Source organism: Myxocyprinus asiaticus, chromosome 18, assembly GCF_019703515.2.
Source record: "Myxocyprinus asiaticus isolate MX2 ecotype Aquarium Trade chromosome 18, UBuf_Myxa_2, whole genome shotgun sequence".
In the NCBI taxonomy this organism is placed as follows: Eukaryota; Metazoa; Chordata; class Actinopteri; order Cypriniformes; family Catostomidae; genus Myxocyprinus; species Myxocyprinus asiaticus.
This window is the reverse complement of record NC_059361.1, coordinates 34,818,206-34,836,856: the sequence shown is the minus strand read 5'-3', so window position 1 is coordinate 34,836,856 and position 18,651 is coordinate 34,818,206.

The following is an 18,651-nucleotide window of genomic DNA, read 5'->3' as shown; positions in this document are numbered from 1 at the left end:
GGTGTTTGTGGTGCATGTCATCACAAGAGAGCAGAGGTTGATTGCACACTCCATTCGCCAGAGAGTCGAGGCTGATTTTATAATCTGTGCTAGAAGAGGATTTGCTCATTTGCAGGTAGGCACTAGTTCCTCTTCTGTGTTGGTACTGCTGTGAGTGCACTAGCAGCGTTGCGACTAGTGTTTGTGTTTTAGAACATTCGGGGTGTGTTCACCCTCTCAGTTGATGTGGGTATTTCTATACCGAGGGCGGATTGGATTATTTGTGTCAATATGGTTGTTGTGGCTGCTCCTTGATTGAGTCGGAGAAGCTTCACTTACGCTATGTATGCGCTAGTGAGGGGTTTTAACGTAATACGCATGTATTTAATACTTTTGTTGTTGCAGGCGTACTGGTCACGTTTATGCCCTGAAAACTGTCCCTGTTAATAGGGCTACGCAGGAGGGCCTCTTCCGTTGGAGACGCTGCTGCTGCTGTTTTTTTGTTGTTGTTGTTTTTGTTAGCTGTAGTGCTTTTTTTTTTCTTTTTTTCTTTTGTGTTTCTTTTCTGTTGATTGTTCTGTTTATTTAATTTGCTTATGTTTTATGTGTATGCCTTTTGTGAGGTTTATGTGTGCTTTTGTGAGGTTTTCCCCATTATTGCAATTGGTTTTTTGTTTTATTTCCTTTTTCTGTTTTTATTGATCTTTATTGATATTGGCTGGGCTTCTGCCCTTAACAAGTGGTATTGTTTTGTTTGAATTGATTGAATATTAAATAAAGGTGTTATCCTCTCTCTCGTGAAAGGCACCTGTGTGGCCTTATTTCTACATTTCCAGTAATTCTGGTAACCCTCCCAGGAGAACAAGCCTGGGTGGCATAGTCGAGGTAGAAATTGAGTAGAACTTTCTTTTTCTGTATTACTTTTCGCCTCACTGTCACACTTTAAATCTTCACACCTTGACTTTTGCAACTACTTTTGCAGAAAACCTGTAGCAAAACTCACTTGTGCACTTGTAAAATCCTGATGAGAGAGAGTAAGACCAGTGTTCGGTGGGTGAGGGGAGGGGTCAATAAAGTCATTTTATTGGTTGATGCCTAGCCAATGAATGCCACCGGTATGGATCGTGTTAACTGGGAATGTGCGAGTGTATGTGAATAATGTCACTTGCTTTTTCAGCAGATTTGTTCAATGTGAATTGCCAAGGAGCAAAGAAAAGATGTTTTACACATTATAAAAACAATGCTGGTATCATTATCAACCCACTTTGTTTCATTGATGTCTGTTCTAATGAATTTGACACAGTTTAAGAGCGATTTTAACCATGGGCAACTGCAGGATTTAATCTGAGGGTACACACAGAAATCTGCCTAGAGGTCTGCACAGGATTTAAAATGAAACCCAAACCTGAGACCAGGTGGCCCGACACTACCCGGCCTGAACGATATCATCAGATTTTAAGCCCGAACCCAACCCGAAATCATTTACTATCTAAATTCTTCTCCTAGTATAGCTGTATTTTATGTAAGCATATAGGCAACATTCTTAACAGTACTGAAACAGTAGACATACGCAGTTTAACTAGCCCCTTAGTACACTAGAGCAGAAGGGGAAAAAAGCATTGCCTTACCGTTTATTTGCTGAAACTTCACCTGGTGCAGAACAATGTGGAATAATATGAAACAATGCAACAGTCCCCTCTATGCAGCCTGAACTTGTTCAGATAGTTGAATCTTTGTGACAACTGCGCTAAAAACAATGTAGACGCAGTGCAATGAATGAAACAGAGCGCAGGTGTCTCAACATGCGTTTTTGAATATGTGAAGTTCTTTTTAACTTGACATGGTGTTTAAACAGTGCCAGTCCTGTGCGAGACACTGAAGAAAAAGTGAGATGTGGTGCAAATCTCAAAGACATTCATCCAGCAAGTGTTTAAACAATGGGAAAACAGAACAGACGTGCGCAAAAACACATTCGGTGTGAACGGCCCCTAACTCGTCCGTTCGCGCGCATCTGTGAGTGAAAGTGCATGCCTGAAACAAGATCGGTAGGCCTGTTTATTTTTTCATTAATTACAAACCTGAACCCGAATTGCAGACTTCTAAATCTGCCTAATAATCCTTATGTCTAGAGGGGTCTGGGGGCATGCTCCCCCATGAGATTTTTTTGTTGTTGCAAAAAACAACACCAAAACGTTCAGTTCTGGTAACTTTGAGATAAGCATTTATTTATTTTCTCGAGTAGCATTCATGTAACTATTGGCTAAAGCATTTCTTCCAGTAACCATTGAGAACAAATGCATTCTCATGCTAAAAACAGCAGAACGCACCACAACGAATAGAGCTGAACGCAGGTGTCTCGAGACATGTTTTTATCAGTTCAAGAAGTTCTTTTTAACTTGACACTTGAAACTTGAAAATGCAGCGCTTCCATGAGAAATGCTAAAAACACAGGGAAACATGATGCAGTTGTCAAAAGACATCCATCTAGTGAATGTTTACATGAAAAAATGATTGAAAAACAGCACTAGTGGATGCAAAAACACGTTCGGTTTGAACAGCCCCTTGTTCACATGACACAGCACTAGCTGAAGTTTCTCAAAGTTACGTCTCAAAATGACAGTCTTTTGTTTCAGTTGACTGTAGGTAAATTTACACTGTATCCAGCGCTGTATTCGTAAATATCCTGATATTGTTTTACTCTTTGAGAAACCGCACAAAATAACTCAGTGTGAGAGCGGTCTGAACGAATTGTACTGAATCACGAATTGATTCAGACCGTTTTGCAAGCCCGTTTGGCCAATTCACTGGAAAGAACAGACTCAAAAGAATTATTCATTCGCAAATTGGGCATTGCTAGTTCTTTTAAACAGCCAACAGAAATATGGGACACATTTCATGATTGGTGAAATATTCTGAGAGTAAATATTTCTCAGGTCAGTCAGAGCGCTCATGGTACACACAGTGCGTACGGCCGTACAGCTGCAGGCGCCACTGATTTTAATGGTTTCACTGGGTAACATGGTTACCTATGTAAACGTGGGACATTGGTTTGAATGGGAACTGGCAATTACACTTGTCAGAGCAGTAAATCACAAGTGGAATTATTTTATTTGCAACATTAAAGCATCATAGGCTGATATGTGTCAATAATATACTTTCAATTGCCATTATTTCTTTATAATGAATAATGACTTGATTAACCTGAAAATCAACAAAGTGACAATTCAAATAGAGCTTGGATGCTGGTTCAGTGGTTAGGTTTACTGGCAGTACATTGAGTGACCTAGGTTCAATAGGATATAATGAAAACAATTTTGTAAAACACACATACACAGACAATTTATAGAATTGTTTTAAATAAATCAATACAAATTTTAACTGAATCTGCAGCAATAACAGTATAATATATTGATTTCTCTGAGAATGCTTGAATTACTGAGAAATAAAATATATGATATACGTTTTCCATTCATAGTTAAGAGGTTTTTTAAATTGTCAAACCAATTTAAGATTGAAAATCTTAAGATTTTGCCAAACAAACAGAATTATTACATTTCTGAAGAAATGTATCATACTTTCTCAGAGTGTTTTCTCATTTATTCTCACTCATTGGTTAATTTGGCATTTGTACTTGCACTCCACAAAAAAACAAAAAACAAATGCGCTGTTCTGAAAGATCATCTTTTGACAGTGTCATGGGTAGTTATAAACATACAACATTGTCATGCACATGACCTCTGAAAAGTAAAGGATGTTTTTATAACAATGTAAATACTAATACAAATGTTCACTTGGGATTTGAACCCAGGTCGATATGCATGGTTAGCAGACATGCTACCACTAGACCAGATATTATTTTTCATAAATGAATAAATGTAATTTAAGTGTATAGGCCAATTATTCAGACATTTCAGCCTATGATGCTTTAATGTTGCATATAAAATAATTCCACTTGTGATTTACTGCTCTGACAAGTGTAATTGCCAGTTCCCATTCAAATGAATGTCCCACATTAACATGGGAAACCATGTTACTCTGTGAAGCCGTTAAAATCTGTGTCAAACTCATTAGAACAGACATCAATGAAACAAAGCAGGATGATAATGAGACCTGCATTGTTTTTATAATGTGCAAAACGTCTTTTCTTTGCTCCTTGGCAATTCACATTGAACAAATCTGCTGAAAAGACAAGTGAAATTATTCACATCCCCAGTTAACACGATCCACACTGGTGGCATTCATTGGCTAGGCATCAACCATTAAAACAACTTAATTTACCACTCCCCTCCACCGCCAAACACTGGTCTTGCTCTCTCGCATCAGGATTTACAAGTTTACAAGTGAGTTTTGCTACAGGTTGCAAAAGTCAAGGCGTGAAGATGTACATTTGCAGTGCCAAATTTGAGAGGTTGTAAGTGTCGATTTGTGGTTGTACTGCGAAAATTAATTAAAGTACAAAAGTTAATGTGTAATACAAGTTTGTTTCTGTAGTTGTATCTATGTGAAGTTTTCACATTGGTGCTGTGAGTGTAAATTTCAACTTACGAGTACACATATTTATTGTACAAGCTCTCAAATCCAAATATGCAAGCTTTCGAGTTTTGCTACTAATTTACCTTCATACTTTTGTGCTACTGTTGAAGTTGACAGCCACAAGAACAAACAATGCTGCTGTTTTGCTTGGTTTTTGTCTCAAAATGATCTTTGGAGGGCAGGGTTTTTGAATGAGGGGGCGTGTCTAATTCAACGGCTCAGTCATGTGAGAGCTTCAGAACACTAAAATTGCTTACAGCACCTTTAATAATTGTAGAAAAAGCTCTTTGTTTGGGGCAATGGAGGAGTCAGGAGACAACAAAGCAGGTTCAAGGTCAGTTCTTTTTTATTTGCAGTATTGCTTTACACACACACACGACGGTAACTGTCGTTATGAACATCAAAATATCAGAAGCTCTGTCTGATGAAGCTCTCTGGTCACTCTCTCTCTCCCTCTGATGCTCTGGCGGGCCTTTTAAGCCTCCCTCCACCATCACTATAATGAGAGACAGGTGTTAGAGATAATAATGAGCCAGGTGACGAGCCTTACCGCTCTCCCTCTCCCGCAGACCTACACATGACCATACCCCCCCATGCCACATGCCCCCACCGCTGACTCAGGCCGGGGGCGACATATTTTGTCTCCCTGAAGGAGAGTTTGTGACTAATAAATTGTACTGGCCGTAATAAATTGTACTGGCCGCGCCCAGCCCCCTGTCAGATGCATCAGTCTGCAAAATAAAGGGGAGAGAGAAATCAGGTGCATGTAAATGCGGCCCCCCACACAATGTGTACTTTATCTTAAGGAAGGCCTGTTGGCACGACTCTGTCCACTGGACCAGATAGGGAGCCCCCTTTTTAGTAAGGTCAGTCAGCGGGCTGGTGACATCAGAATAACTAGGCACAAACCTTCGGTAGTAGCCAGCCCCAAAAACTGCCTTACCCCCTTTTTGGTCTTGGGCGCCGGGCAGTCTGCGATCGCTGCGGTTTTGTCAACCTGTGGACACACCTGCCCATGACCCAAGTGGAACCCCAGATACACACACTTCTTTGGGTTGGCCGTGAGTCCCGCCTGTCTCAGCGTTCTCAGGACAGCCCCCAGATGTTGCATATGCCGCTGCCAATCATTACTGTAAATGATGATGTCATCTAGGTATGCGGCGGCATATGCCGTGTGCGGTCTGAGGACCTTGTCCATAAAGTGCTGAAATGTGGCCGGGGCTCCGAACAAACCGAACGGAAGAGTCACAAATTGGTGTAATCCAAACAGTGTGGAAAAATCCGTCTTTTCACGGGACATTGGAGTTAAAGGGATCTGCCAGTAACCCTTTGTTAAGTCCAGCATTGAGTAAAATTGAGCTGCACCCAACCGATCAAGTAACTCATCAATTCGCGGCATTGGATAAGTGTCAAATTTTGACACCGCATTCACTTTCTGGAAAGTCAACACAGAAGCAGTCCGAGCCGTCGCCCTTCAGTACCAGAACTACCGGGCTGGCCCAATCGCTGTGCGACTCTTGTATTATGCCCATTTCGAGCATTGCCTCTAATTCTTCCTGAACAATCTTTTTCTTGTGTTCAGGAAGACGATAGGGGCGGCTACGAACCACCACCCCCGGGGTGGTCTCGATATGGTGCTTTATGAGGTTCGTGCAACTGGGTAGGTGTGAAAACACGTCTGTGAATTCCACTTGCAACCTGGCAATATCTGTAAGCTGCGATGGTGAGAGGTGGTCTCCGCAAGGGACCGGGGTGAATTAACTTGATTTGGGAGATACCTTCGTCCCGAGCTCCGCCCTCTCCGGAACTACCATCGCCAAGGCTACAGGTACTGCCTCCCTCCATGGTTTGAGGTGGTTGAGGTGGTAGGTTTGACATGCCCCTCTCCTATCCGTTCGCTTAACCTCAATATCGAGATCTCTGACTCGTCGTGTGACCTCAAACAATCCTTGTCACTTGGCGAGTAATTTGGAGCTCGAGGTGGGCAGCAATACAAGCACTTTATCTCCCTGTGCGAATTCTCGTAGTCGAGTGCCCCTGTCATACAGTCGGCGCTGATGTTCTTGTGTTTGGAGCAAATTCTCCTGTGTTACCTGCCCCAAAGTGTGGAGTTTTGCTCTAAGGTCAAGAATGTATTGAATTAGATTTTTACTATTCGAAGAACCTTCTTCCCAAGCTTCCCATATGACGTCAATCACGCTGCGTGGCTGGCGCCCATACAGTAACTCAAACGGGGAAAACCCGGTGGAGGCTTGTGGGACCTCTCATACTGCAAACAGCAGGGGTTCGAGCCACTTATCCCAGTTTTTATCATCTTCATGTACGAACTTACAAATCATGATTTTTAAGGTCTTATTAAATCGTTCAACCAATCCGTCGGTTTGCGGGTGATAAACGCTGGTGTGAATCTACTTAATGCCTAATAATTCATATAGTTCGTGAAGTGTTTGTGACATGAATGTTGTGCCTTGATCAGTGAGGATTTCCTTTGGAATCCCCACTCAGGAGATAATTCTGAAGAGTGCCTCCGCAACATTATGTGCTGAGATGTTGCGTAGGGGCACTGCTTCTGGATATCGCGTTGCATAGTCCAGCAGAACTAAAACAAAGCGATGGCCACGTGCAGTCTGCTCTAATGGCCCGACAAGAGCCATGCTAATTCTGTCGAAGGGGATCTCGATCAATGGCAGCGGGTGCAATGGCGCTTTTGGGGTGGCCGGTGGATTCACCAACTGACATTCACGGCACGCCGCACACCACTTGCGAACGTCCCCGTGAATGCCCGGCCAAAAGAAACGGGCCATTATACGGTTCAAAGTCTTTTCGTGACCTAAGTGGCCAGCCATTGGATTATAGTGAGCCGCCTGGAAGAGTGTTTCCTGACGGCTCTTTGGTACTAACAGCTGAGTTGTATTCTCTTTGGTTTGAGTGTCCTGCGTCACTCGATACAACCGCTTTTTAATAATAGAAAAGTATGGGTATGTGAGCACAACACCGGGCTGGAGCTGTTGACCATCAATTACTTTCACTTGGTCAAAGGCGTGCTTGAGGGAGTCTTCACGCGACTGTTCCAGAGGGAAATCCCCCTCAGGGAATCCCCTGAGAACGGGAATTCCCTCATCTGCATCATCCTGACATGGAGCCGACGTTGACGGCCCTGGCACCGCCTCACCAGCCATAGATTCGCACGTCACACCCCGCGCCACTACTTTGCAGGACCCATCCGCACATATTACCCTCAATAGATTTTTAAAACCGGGCCAATTGGTTCCCAGAAATAGTGGATAGGTGAGGTGGGAATTAACCGCGGCCTCGACTCTATGCTTTTTTCCCCTGAATCGGATCTCAATGGTAACCACCGGAATACCTGTGAATGTCACCATGCACACACCTCACCCTCACCAGTTTATTTTTATCCAATGCCCCGCCTTGCACCAAGCGTTGGTGGATTGAGGTTTGAGAACAACCTGTATCCACCAAAGCTTGATGTGTATCCCCTTTTACTCTTACCAGTATCTGATATGCCCCTGCCCGTTCGGGGGCAGCCTGTGGAGCGTCTGGGACCTCCATTACTGGACACCGCTCCTGGCTGTGTCCGGTTTCCCCGCAGCTCCAGCAGACCAGCCCAGGTCTTCCTTCCGCACTATTAGAAAAATAAGACCTGTAGTAACTCATGCATCCCACTAGGAGGCTTCTACAATCTTTGGTATGTGAAAACTGAATTTTTGTGAATTTTAATGTCTTTTTTTTTTTTTTAAATGTATTCATACATACAATTGGACTAACTAATAATTTTACCTATAGTAAATCTGTCTATCCATTTGGATCTAACTTCAACCTTTGGATTGTGAATAATTGAATACTGTATTCATACAAATTGACTTACTGTTATAATCTCACCTGTAGTAAGTCAGTCTGTACACTAGGAACTTACATTAACATTTGGAATGTGAAAATATAATTTCTTTATGTAAATTTTTTGTATACTACATACGTACACACACTGTATACATATAATTTGACATATTGAAAAAAATAAGACCTAGTTAGTTATGTAGCACACTTGGACCAACCTTTGGAATGTGAAAATAACATATTGGTGAATTTGAGTGATTTTCCCTAAAAAAAAATTAAACAATACATAATTGCACATACTGGGAAAATGTGGCATGTAGTAAGTCAGTCTATCCACTGGCAGCCTGCAACTGTCAGAATCTTAAAATGTGTTTTCACAGTGTTTTTTAAATATACAAAATAACTTCTAAATAATAGGCATAAGTCAAATAACTGAGTGTTTGGACACCGCCAATGTTTTCACACAGTGGGTGGAATTTTCAGACGGACCCTTCCATACGCCAGGCAATGAAAGTGCATCCGAGCATTTGCAGGATTTATTCTGTAGCTACAACAAAGGATGACTGTTTTAAGTAAAATGTTTTATGCCCATACAGTATGGTTACTCTGTAACTTAATTGTGCTAATGATATATTTGTAAGATTGTTGCATCGAGAGAAAATGAAGCAATGACGAGAAATGCCACTTCAAATGCAAAAATAATGTCTAAATTACATGACATAAACTCACAATTGCGTGATTAAAACAAGTTTATATCACACAATTAAGACTTTTTTTTTCTCACAAATTGTGAGATAAAGTCATTGCGAGAAAAAAAGTCTCGCAAAGTGACTTACAGTGCACTTATTACAGGGACAATTCCTCTGGAGCAACCTGGAGTTGCCAAGTGCCTTGCTCAAGGACACAATGGTGGCAGCTGTGGGGATCGAACCAGCAATTGTGCCAGTTATGTGCTTTAGCCCACTACGCCACCACTACTCCTACAGTTAAGTTGAGTTCAGAAAAGGAAGCTACAGAATGAGTTCGAACGAGGCTTTTGGGGCAGAGCCTGAAAAAGGATGATGCGTTTGGAACATCGTCTCCCAAAGGGAGAGGAGGAGGACCAAATAGTGCAATCAGCATGGGTAACAATTTGGATGATTGTGAATGGGGAGACATGGAGATAGGAAACCAAGAAGTCATATATATGAACGCTAAATGTGGATTGACACCAGTAATGAAAGGCGGTACAGTTGTGGGTCCACAAAAGAAGGTGAAGGCAGGATATAATGCTGAGCAAATAAACCAAAGAGCTGAAGAGTATAAAGTTTGGCATCTGTATCCCTTAGGAATATCCGGGGCAAGCATGTGTTGGTCCGGTCGGACAACACAGCGACAGTAGCGTATATAAATTGCCAAGGCGGCCTACGCTCTCGTCGCATGTCACAACTCGCCCGCCATCTCCTCCCCTGGAGTCAGCAGCAGCTGAGGTCGCTGCTGGCCACTCATATCCCGGGCAGCCTCAATGCCACAGCAGACGCACTGTCACGGCAGGTAATGCTCAGCGGAGAGTGGAGACTCCATCTCCAGGTGGTCCAGCTGATTTGGAGTCGATTCAGCAAAGCACAGGTAGACCTGTTCCTCCCACTGCTCGCTCTGGTATTCCCTGACGGGAGTCCCCCTCGGGACAGATGCACTGGCACACAGCTGGCCCCGGGGGCTGCGCAAATACGCGTTCCCCACAGTGAGCCTACTTGCACAGACCCTGTGCAAGGTCAGGGAGGACGAGGAACAGGTCACCCTTGTGGCGCCATACTGGCCAACTCAGACTTGGTTCTCGGATCTCATGCTCCTCGTGACAGCCCCTTCTTGGCAGATTCCCTTGAGGAAGGACCTCTTCTATCAGGGACGGGGCACCATCTGGCACCTGCGCCCAGACCTCTGGAACCTCCATGTCTGGCCCTTGGATGGGACATGGAAGACCTAAGTGGCCTACCACCAGCAGTGGTAGACACGATCACTCAGGCCAGGGCTCTCTCTATGAGGCAGCTTTATGCCCTGAAGTGGCATTAGTTCATGAGTTGGTGTTCTTCCCGAGGTGAAGACCCCCAGAAATGAGCAGTTGGGTCAGTGCTTTCCTTCCTGCAGGAGAAGCTGGAGGGCGGCTGTCCCCCTCCACTCTGAAGGTGTATGTGGCCGCCATAGCGGCACACCACGATGCAGTGGATGGTAAGTTCTTAGGGAAGCACGACCTGATCATCAGGTTCCTGAGAGGCACCCAGAGGCTGAATACTCCTAGGCCATGCCTCTTTCCCTCATGGGTTCTCTCCATGGTCCTCCTGGACCTTCGGAGAGCCCCGTTTGAGCCGCTAGAGTCAGTCGAGCTGAAAGCCCTCACTTTGAAGATGGCCCTCCTGATTGCGCTCACCTCCATCAAGAGGGTTGGGGAACTGCAGGCGTTCTCTGTTTGCGATACCTGCCTGGAGTTTGGTCCGGTAGACTCTCCCGTGGTCCTGAGACCCCGGCCAGGCTATGTACCCAAGGTTTCCACGACCCCCTTCAGGGATCAGGTGGTGAGCCTGCAAGCGCTGCCCTGGGAGGAGGCAGACCCAGCCCTGTCGTTGCTGTGTCCGGTGCGTGCTTTGCGCATCTACTTGGATCGCATGCAGAGCTTTAGACGCTCTGAGCAGCTCTTTGTCTGCTTTGGCGGACAGCGGAAAGAGAATGCTGTCTCCAAACAGAGGCTTGCCCACTGGATCGTGGATGCCATCGCTCTGGCATACCAAGCCCAGGCTGTGCCCTCCCCTTTGGGAATACGAGCACACTCTACAAGGAGTCTGGCATCCTTGTGGGCATTTGCCAATGGCGCCTCTCAAGCAGACTTCTGCAGAGCAGTGGGCTGGGCAACACCCAATACCTTTGCGAGATTTTACAATCTCCGTGTTGAGCCAGTTTCGTCCTGTGTTTTGTCAGGTACGAACAGGTAAGTTTGGTAATACGGAACAGCTGACCGGGTGTATCGCTGGCGTATAGCGCCTTTCCCCTCTGTGAGGCAAAGACGTACGCTTCTTCTCCCATGCGAGTTCACAAACCTGTGTACCCTGGATGTCCTTCCTCCCTAGCCCTGTGGCTCGCGAATTCAGCAGAGGAATTTGCAGCCGGAACCAGTACGTGTGCTAATATGCCCTGTACTGGGGTAGGTGCTCCACAGGTGCCGGTTACTCCGGTAACACCCTGTTGGCAGACCCGCATCTCCCTTGGGCAGAGCCCTCTCTGCCCCCGGTCACTGTGTTGTAGAGCTCCTCCCTTTCAAGGCAGGACCTACCACCACGCCTCTTCCATGTGTGGCTGGTGAGCCCACGTGACATATTGCCATATGTTACCTCCCCTTCAGGCAGGATGTGATCTCCGTGGGGTCTTTTCCCCCTGAAAGAATAGGAAAGAGAAAGAACACTTTCCCCGATGCGTATAATAGCTTCAGATGGCCCCAGCCAAATCTAATACTCTGTGGAGAGAAATATAGAGAGAAAAGGCCGCGGCTGGCGTGGCCTGCTCCCATGCTAGTTACGTCACTTACCCCCCTCTGGGATGTGGGGAACTACATGACGTCTTGTGGGGCGTTGGGGGAGGTTACGTGCGGACTGATGCACCTGCTGTTACGCACGCAGCAGCTTGCTTGCACCTGCATCAGCAGCTCACGTAACACGGTCCAGCTGTTGTGCCGTTTTTCTATAGGGACCCCATCGACACAACATCGAGTGAGTGACAGAAGGGGAATGTCTCGGTTACTGTTGTAACCTCCGTTCCCTGATGGAGGGAACAAGACATTGTGTCCCTCTTGCCACAACGCAGTACTATCCGCTGAAATGGCCGGGACCTTGTCTCAGCTCCTCAGCACAAAATCTGAATGAGTGGTTGCGAGCCAGCTCGTTTTATACCTGTATGTCCGGGGCAGTGGCATGCAAATTCCACTTGCCAATTCTCATTGTCCTTTTCTCAAAGATTACAGGTGTTTGGGGCTCCCAAGGGCAACCTCTAGTGTCACTACATCGACACAATGTCTCGTTACCTCCATCAGAGAACGGAGGTTAGTACAGTAACCGAGACGTTTCTTGCATTCATGGTTATGGTGGTGAACCTAACTGCTGTTCAAAAGAGCTGTTCAGATAGGTTGAAAATGGTGGTGGATACAGCTGCTGAGTTCTTAAATATTAGTAGTGTGATGGAAAAAATGATACATGACTTACTGGCTCAACTGACTTATGAAGATATGTCTCAGTTTACTGAATAAAGTTATGGTTTTATCAGTTTTACAATGGAATATTAGGAGTATATACACTAATGGACAGGAGTTAAAGAAATATATGTCTGATCTTTGGGTACATTTACACAACAACGATGTACTAAAAACCGAAAAGTTTTTCCTTTGCGTTTTTGAAAAGTTTTGCGTACAGACGACAATGTTGTCAAAACGATCCCCGTTCACACAGATCCACGAAAATGACTAAAAACGCTGTATTATGCATGCCAGGCCAGTAGTTGGCGATGTCACTTTGTAAAGAAACACTATGCGCCTGCGCACATAAGCATTCTTCCACAGAGTGGTGAATACAAACAATGAAGATGGCGATCGCTGGTCGTAGTAGTGATGCAGTAAATCTACACTTTGCTGGAGAAGCGTCAATAAACTCAAAATCTTGAGCAGCACAAACACAATCCTGTAGACCGCCATTGTAGTTCTGAATATCTCGCACATTGTTTTGAAGTACTCGCGCGCATACCTATAGACTGAACTCTCAAGATTATTCAATAAACTCTGCTCATTTTTACCATCACTTCATCTCCTGCCTTCTTCTGTATTCCCGCTGCTGACTCTTGGGCTGGTAGGAGAGTAAGTTAACATAACAAGCTGTTAACTGGTTTTGGATATCAGACAGAACTCTGATATATGGATATCTTCTGACGGAGTGAAAGGTCTTGTGTACACTGGATCTAACATGCATTTTCACTGCCTCATGTTTTCATATTCTAAGCATATCATGAATACTGTACATGGCATCACATCTCTGTCTATAGGCTATATACATAAGCGGTGGGTGAATGAATTGCAGGGTAAAGGTACATCAAATAAAATTAAGTAAATAAATAAATAACATTTAAATACAAATACATTTTTCCCATCTGAATCCATACATTAATTTCAAGATTTTCAAATTGCAGGTTCTGCCTACTGTACAATGTTCACACTCCATACAAAACACTCCAAATGAATAAATTGTTGATCATTGTTATTTGCACAGACACCAGTATTCATATTGATCATTATACATCTCAAACTGATGCCTATCAATCCATCATTCTTTATATAACACGTATAAACACGTGCGCATGACATCATCATTTTCACAAATTCACGTTTTTGTATGTTTACACGGAGACAATAACAGCATCATTTTCAAAAACTTGCACTTTGAAACCTGTTTTCAAATGTTTGCGTTTTCAGGCCCCAAAACTCCGTTGTCGTGTAAACGGCCCCTTAATGAGAAACCTGACATCATATGTCTGCAAGAAACATGGTTACGACCACAGCATGAGTTTTTAATATCTGAATATTAGAAAAGGCCGACAGCAAGGCAGAGGAGGGGGTTTAATCACTTTTGTTTTTTCTGATTAACATTTCTTTATTGATTCATTCAGATAACAAAGAAAAGCAAAACATATATACACAGAATCAACATTTAACCCCCACTATTACCCCTCCCAATCCCCAACCCCACCCTGACCTTCAACATACATCCCTGTGGTCACATATAAGTATATCCAAAAAAAAACAAAAAAAACTTTTTATATTTTATATATATATATATATATATATATATATATATATATATATATATATATATATATATATATATATATACACTATATTGCCAAAAGTATTCGCTTACCCATCCAAATAATTGAATTCAGGTGTTCCAATCACTTCCATGGCCACAGGTGTATAAAATGAAGCACCTAGGCATGCAGACTGCTTCTACAAACATTTGTGAAAGAATGGGCCGCTCTCAGGAGCTCAGTGAATTCCAGCGTGGTAATGTGATAGGATGCCACCTGTGCAACAAGTCCAGTCGTGAAATTTCCTCGCTACTAAATATTCCACAGTCAACTCTAAGTGGTATTACAACAAAGTGGAAGCAACTGGGAATGACAGCAACTCAGCCACAAAGTGGTAGGCCACGTAAAATGACAGAGCGGGGTCAGCGGATGCTGAGGCGCATAGTGCACAGAGGTCGCCAACTTTCTGCAGAGTCAATCGCTACAGACCTCCAAAGTTCATGTGACCTTCAGATTAGCTCAAGAACAGTGCGTAGAGAGCTTCATGGAATGGGTTTCCATGGCCGAGCAGCTGCATCCAAGCCATACATCACCAAGTGCAATGCAAAGCGTCGGATGCAGTGGTGTAAAGCACACCGCCACTGGACTCTAGAGCAGTGGAGACGCGTTCTCTGGAGTGACGAATCACGCTTCTCCATCTGGCAATCTGATGGACGAGTCTGGGTTTAGCAGTTGCCAGGAGAACGGTACTTGTCTGACTGCATTGTGCCAACTGTGAAGTTTGGTGGAGGGGAGATTATGGTGTGGGGTTGTTTTTCAGGAGCTGGGCTTGGCCCCTTAGTTCCAGTGAAAGAAACTCTGAATGCTTCAGCATACCAAGAGATTTTGGACAATTCCATGCTCCCAACTTTGTGGGAACAGTTTGGGGATGGCCCCTTCCTGTTCCAACATGACTGCGCACCAGTGCACAAAGCAAGGTCCATAAAGACATGGATGAGCGAGTTTGGTGTGGAAGAACTTGACTGGCCTGCACAGAGTCCTGACCTCAACCCGATAGAGCACCTTTGGGATGAATTAGAGCGAAGACTGCGAGCCAGGCCTTCTTGTCCAACATCAGTGTATGACCTCACAAATGCGCTTCTGGGAGAATGGTCAAAAATTCCCATAAACACACTCCTAAACCTTGTGGAAAGCCTTCCCAGAAGAGTTGAAGCTGTTATAGCTGCAAAGGGTGGGCCGACGTCATATTAAACCCTATGGATTAAGAATGGGATGTCACTTAAGTTCATATGCATCTAAAGGCAGATGAGCGAATACTTTTGGCAATATAGTGTATATATGTATATATATATATATATATATCTGTGGCAACGCGCTCAATCTAAGATTTGCGGGTTGACAGTCTCAGATGCGGAGGCAACTGGGATTTGTTCTCTGCCACCCGGACTGAGGCGAATCACTACATGACCACGAGCACTTAAAAAGCACATTGGGAATTGGGCATTCCAAACTGGGAGAAAAAGGCGAAAAATCCACAAAAAAAAGCCTTCCTTTACTCTACGCCTTGCGTAATACCAGATTTTTATCGGATGATCTCCGAAATTTGGCCAGAATTGATCGGGTCCTGTCTCCCTCAGCGGATCGCCAAGCCTGAACCCTGTGAGCTTGCTCAATTTCCAGCTCATAGCCTGTTATGTCAAGCAGATTCAGAAAGAGCCCTTCCAGGAATTTCACCATATCCTGACCCTCTTTGGCTTCAGGAATCAGGTTTATGTCATTAATAGTGTTAAAACTAGCAAAGTGCGCAGAGCTCGCCATTCACACGTCCGAACCTCGCATGGCGTCTGTAATCACTTTTGTTAAAAAAAAACATATACTAACAAGTTGATGTATCAAATGACTTTGAATGTAATATAGTGCAAATATATAGGGATACAGACAACATTACAGTGTATAATATATACAATCCACATCGTCTATTATCCAATAAATTTGCCAAGGTATTTAGGAGACCTCAGGGTCTTGAGATATGGTGTGGGGACTTCAGTGCCCATGATACATTATGGGGCAGTACAGCCACAGATGCAAATGAAAGTTTTTAGAAGATTTTATTGAAGATCGAGTGCTAGGTTGCCTGAATGATGGGACAGGAACTAGAATAAATATAAATACAGGGAGTATATCATGTTTAGATCTGACAATGGTGTCTACTTCTCTGGCAGGTGGAAGTGAATGCTATGCATTACAAGACACAATGAGTAGTGATAATTTTCCTGTGTGTTGTAATATTAATGTAAGTGTAATGTCACCTTAAGGCAAAATAATCAGGGAAAAGTGAAGTGGTGCTTCAAGCAAGCAAACTGGGAATTATTTAACTTGTATTGCCAATCAGATATCATGTCAATAAATACAAATGTTTCAATTAATGACCATGCAAATTATGTTACAGCTTGGGTTTTCAATGCTGCAGAGAGAAATATACCCAAAAGCTTAGGCAAGAGAAATGGTAATATAGTTCCATGATGGATGAATGAATGTACAATTGCAATCAAATAACGAACCTGGTCATTCAGGAAAGCAATTGTCTGACATACCATTAAAACAGCCAAAAGAAACTATTGGAGAGAGTTTTGTTCATCTATTGGGAGGGAAACAAATATAGGAGATGTATGGAGTTTATTGAAAAAGATGAATGTTAGGGGAGATTTCACACAAATTCCTATACTTAAGGATGAAGTAAAAGATCATGTATCAGATATAGATAAGGCTGATATACTGGGTAGAACTTTTGCGAAGGTACACACTCTGCATAATTATAACGAGTATATATCAGAACGTGCTGCTCTTATTAGCCAGTACCCCGATATTGAGACGCCGATGCCCTTAACAGATAGCTCTATGGACGTAGAGTTTACTATACCTGAGCTAAAATGGCCTTGAGTGGATGTAAAAGTACAGCACCTGGGGAAGATGAGATTAGTTATAATATGGTCAAACATATGTCAGAGGAATCTTTGTCAATTGTTCTAAACCTTTTCAATAGAATAGTAATAGAGGGTCAGATGCCAATCAACTGGAAACAAGCTATTGTTCTTCCTTTTGTTAAACCTGGGAAGGATCCATCAAATCACAGTAACTACAGACCCACAGCATTAACATAAAATCAATGCAAATTAATGGAGTTTATGATTTTACATTGATTGACCTTCTTCCTAGAGTGTAGAGGATTGCTAAACTATTGCCAGTGTGGATTTAGGAAAGGTAGATCGACAGCAGACACATTAACTAAACTGAGTAATTAAACTGAAAAGGCAATGGTAAACAGGGAAACAGTGGCTACAGTATTTTTGGATATTGAAAAAGCATATGGCACAGTATGGAGAGATGGCTTACTTATTAAGTTGCGTAATATTGGCGTGGGTGGCAAAACATACAATTGGATCTTACAGTTTTTTTCTAACACTAAGAAAAACAATTTGTCAATATAAATGCAAAAAACAAATTATTAGTATCCTGCTGAACAAATTTCAAAGTGGTTTAAGAATGAAAGCATATGCTTTAGGTGTATGAAGACAAAACTCTCCTTCAACACACTACTTATTGCATTCTATTGACATTTCAATTATTTGTAGGTTTTTTCCCCTCCACTCAAACATAGACTAAAAGTGAAAAAGTGAAAGCTGCATTAGTAATTATAACCAGAGTTATTATTATTTTCAATTTGTCCATTCAATTTAGTTTAGCTTTATCTAAAATTATGGGTGAAATACATTTAATGTAATTAATTAAATACATTTAATGTGTTTAATACATTTAATATTAAAACATTTAATAATGCCCATAAAATTAAATACAACAACATAAAATAAAAACAGAAGAGATCAGATACCATTAAAAACATATTTATATACTACAGTACTACACTTCACACTTTTCAGTCCTCCTGCCGTATCTAAGTGTAGCCTACTTAATGTCAACATCAAATATTTGACAAACTCACCTTGGGCTTACATTTCTTTTCACATTATATTTAGTTGGATAATAGGTGAATAGAGACTTCTCCCCTCACTTGTGTTCTTCATTGTATTTTCTGACTTTTTTGCCATTGAAACGCAAGTGCCAGCTTTACAGGTAACACACAGAGGTTGCGCTACAATTATGTGATGGACTGAGTTGTACAATTTCCACCATGGTATATTTCATCCGTCATATTAGTTTAAATGTCCCTGATACGTTGTAAATTTGATTTTGTCTCGATATAGTCAACATTTTCAGTTAGAAATGACTTTGCGTAGTAATTGTGAGTCTGATAAAACTTGTTCTATTTAATCATTTGCAGAGTTGGGGAACGTACTTTTTAAAGTGTACTTACGATATTGATATTTCTGGATGAGAGCGACACAGCACACTTGGCGAATGGCGATCTCTTTCCCGCATACACATACAGCACGGGCGCATGTGCGAGAGAGC